This window comes from Otolemur garnettii, unplaced genomic scaffold, assembly GCF_000181295.1.
Source record: "Otolemur garnettii isolate 467f Iridium unplaced genomic scaffold, OtoGar3 scaffold00167, whole genome shotgun sequence".
NCBI classification, from domain to species: domain Eukaryota; kingdom Metazoa; phylum Chordata; class Mammalia; order Primates; family Galagidae; genus Otolemur; species Otolemur garnettii.
Window position 1 is genome coordinate 3,932,268 of NW_003852562.1, and position 3,934 is coordinate 3,936,201.

Below are 3,934 nucleotides of genomic sequence, written 5' to 3' on the forward strand. Positions count from 1 at the left end.
AATTAAAAATTTAAGAATTTTTTTTAAAAAAGAAAGAAGTGAGGGAAACTAGGGGGACCCTTCACTGTAATAGCAGAGAAGAGAAAACAGAATTAGAAGGTGACAGGAAGTGAGGTGAAAACAGAATTAGAAGGTGACAGGTGGTAGGAAGTTAGCTAAAGTCAACATGTTAAGTTTGAGGCTTGGGGAATTGGGTGGATGGTACAATGTGGATATGGGTGGTTTGTCCCTACCAAATCTCATGTTGAAATTGGATCCCTAGTGTGGCAGAGGTGGGAGGTGGGGCCTAGTTGGGAGGTGGGATCCTAGTGGATCATGGAGATGAATCCTTCACGGGTGGCTTCCTACTGTTCTAGCAGTAGCAAGTGAGTGCTGGCCCTCTCTAGACTAGATTGGTTCTTAGGGGGAAAGGATTAGTTTCCAGAAGAGTGGGTTGTTACAAAGCCAGGATGCCCCCTTGGACTTGGTCCCTTCTTTGCACATGTCCACTTTCTCTTTTACCTTTTCTACCATGTTTTGATACAGCACAAAAGCCCACACCAAAAGCCAAGTAGGTGCTTCTTATAACAGCCTGTGGAACTGTGAGCTAAATAAACCTCTTTATAATTTACCCAGCCTCAGGTATTCCTTTGTAGCAACATAAGAAAGACTAAGACCGTGATGTGATCAAATTGGCACAGAAAAACTAACAAGAGGAATGTGCCTTGTAGTGGAGAAGAAGGGTAAGTAATGATGTAATGATGAATTCAATTTTGTACATGGTGCATTTGATTTGCTTGGAAGACCACCAAACAGGGTGTTGTCTGGATTCAGGAGATAGTTTACAGAGAGGAAAGAGATTATCTAAGAGAAGAGAAGGCTCACATCAAAATTCTTAAGATCATTGAAATTGAAAAAGCAGGACGGAAGAGGAGTCTGCAAAACAGGAACAGAGAGGTGCAAGGAGAAAATAACAAAAAGAAGGTGATAACCAAACAATGTCAAATATCTCAGGGAGAGAAGGACAAAAAGAATCCAAGAATCTGGAGTTCAGGAGATCACAGGAAGCCTTAGCGAAGGCAGTTTCTGTAGTATGGTAGAGGTGAAAACTTGATTGCAGTAGGGTTTAACTGGGAATAAGAAATGAGTTTTCTGAAAGCATGCTAAGAGATTGTTATGATCTCTGTAATTTACTTTAAAGGTATTTCACATAGGCTGGATGTTGTGGTTCTTACCTGTAATCCTAGCACTCTGGAGGCCAAGGTGGGTGGATTGCTTGAGCTCAAAAGTCTGAGACCAACGTGAGCAAGAGGAAGATCCCATCTCTACTAAACATGGAAAAACAAGCCAGGCAGGCTTGTAGCAGGCACCTGTAGTCCCAGCTACTAGAGAGGCTGAGGCAAGAAGATCTCTTGAGCTGAAGAGACTGAGGTTCCTGTGAGCTACGACACCATGACACTCTACCCAGGGCAACAGAGTGAGACTCTTACCTTGAAAAAAAATGCATATGGCCAACATGATATAAATTTGTGTTAATTAAGTCAAGGTCACACTGTAGGGGCAGCCTGCATTCTAATCAATTGTTCATATTGTGAAAGGGAGGGAGCCAGCTGGTCTTATATCAGAAAGACAGTGTTCCAGAAGGGGGAAAACAATCATCTTTTTGACTATTCACACCTCTATCAAAACTGCTTTGCTCATAATGTCAGAACGGATTTTGAAAACTAACGGCTTGGAAACATCATGAAAGATATTATAAATGGATTTTATTGGTGAAATTAAAAATATTCAAGCTAAAATATTTTGTAGACATTCCCCATTTTTTCCATTAACAAGTGATAAGACTATTCTTATAGTACTGTAGTCCATCCCTTTGGGATGGCATTCAGCCATGTGTCAGTAGGAATTCTGATTGTTTAATGCCAACTGTGAAGAATAATAGAATTCTGCCCCTGTAAAACTACTGCTCTGCCTCAAAAAATTTTACCTTTCATGCAAGGTAGTAGTCAGAACAGTTGAAAGACAAAGAACTGGTCATCAAACTTACTGAATAGGCTGTATAAAAACTCCTCTATGCCTGCTTGCTAAACAAAAATATTTGTTTAATAAATGTCTGTTAATTGAGACAGGAAACTTGCATTCCAGATTATGAGGGAGAAGGTAACATTTACTCAATTCTGACTATCAGAGGCAACTGTTAATATCAGAGCTTAAGAGTTGAATGCCACCCCCAAAGGGTGGACTATATTACTCATTCTATTCTTATCACTTGTTAGTGTAAAAATGGGGAATGTCTACAAAATATTTTAGTTCTACAATAGTGTAAAAGTTAAATTTATTGAGCAGTACAGAAGGTCCATTTCATGAAAATTATTCTACTTAATTTCATTAAATTAGCTGTTAGAACATTGTTGTTAATACAGTTGATAACAGTCTTCAATTCTTGACAACTATATGTTATACTATATATTACTTAATTTGCAAAAACATATTAATAGAATTTTGGAATTACAGAGGAATAAATAAAACCCAAAGTATACAACATTCCCAACATTACTTTTTATGGTATGCTGACTGCTGTTAATGAAACATCTTCTCATTTTTAGAACCTACAACTATTTATACATTTTTCTGTTTTGAATTTTTCCAAATTCATAATTTTTTCTGTTAGAATTTCAACATGAAAAATGAAGTATTTAAAGAAAGAAATATAAGCTTGATCAATATGTAACAAGAAGAAAATTAAAACATAATTCAGAATGATAACAGATACACTTGATTATAATTGTAAGGGGTGAAGGCAAAATCAAAAGTTCCTGCCACAATCTGGATGGAGTAGCTCATGACAGTAATCCCAGCACTCTGAAAGGCCAAGGTGGGAGGATCACTTGACCTCAGGAGTTTAAGACCAACCTGAGCTAGACTGAGACCCTGTCTCTACTAAAAATAGAAAAATTAGCTAGGCATTGTGGCTGGTGTCTACAGTCCCAGCTGCTGGTGAGGCTGACGCAAGGGGATTGCTTGAACCCAGGAGTTTGAGGTTGCTGTGAGGTAGGTTAATTCATAATACTTTAGACTGGGCAACAGAGTGAGACTCTGTCTCAAATAAATAAATAAATAAGAAGCTTTTCTGTATCACAGAAAGGGGTCATTGTAATATCATGCTTACTGTCTGTCACCAGCATATATCCAATCTTAAACCAGTCCTAAATTATGTAGGATAGGACCTGGGCTAAGGAGTCAATAAAGTTCGATACTCAAGCCAACAGTGGATTGTTAAAAATCAATATTTCCTCGGTTTTGAATGATATGGGGTAGCTATTTGTACCAAAACATTTCATTCTTTTTTTTTTATTAAATCATAGCTGTGTGCATTAATAATATCATGGGGTACAGTGTGTTGTTTCTATATACAGTTTGAAATACTTTCATCCAACTAGTTAACATAGCCTTCATGTCATTTTCTTAGTTATTGTGTTAAGACATTTATATTCTATATTTAGAAAGACTCACATGTACCCCCATAGGATAAACCATAGACCTGATACCATCAATCGCCCTCCCTCCACCAATCCTCCCCCTCCCCTCCCTCTCCTTTTTTCCTATATTCTTGGGCTAAAATTGGGTTATACCTTTCCTATGAAAGCTATAAATTAGTTTCATAATAGGGTTGAGTACATTGGATATTTTTTCTTCCATTCTTGAGATCCTTTGCTAAGAAGAATATTTTCCAGCTCCATCTATGTAAACATGAAGGAGGTAAAGTCTCCATCTTTCTTTATGGCTGTATAGTATTCCATGGTGCACATATACCATAATTTATTAATCCATTCATGGGTCAGTGGGCACTTGGGCTTCTTCCATGACCTAGCAATTATGAATTGGGCTGCAATGAACATTCTGGTACAAATATCTTTATTGTAGTGTGATTGTTGGTCTTCTTGATATATACCTA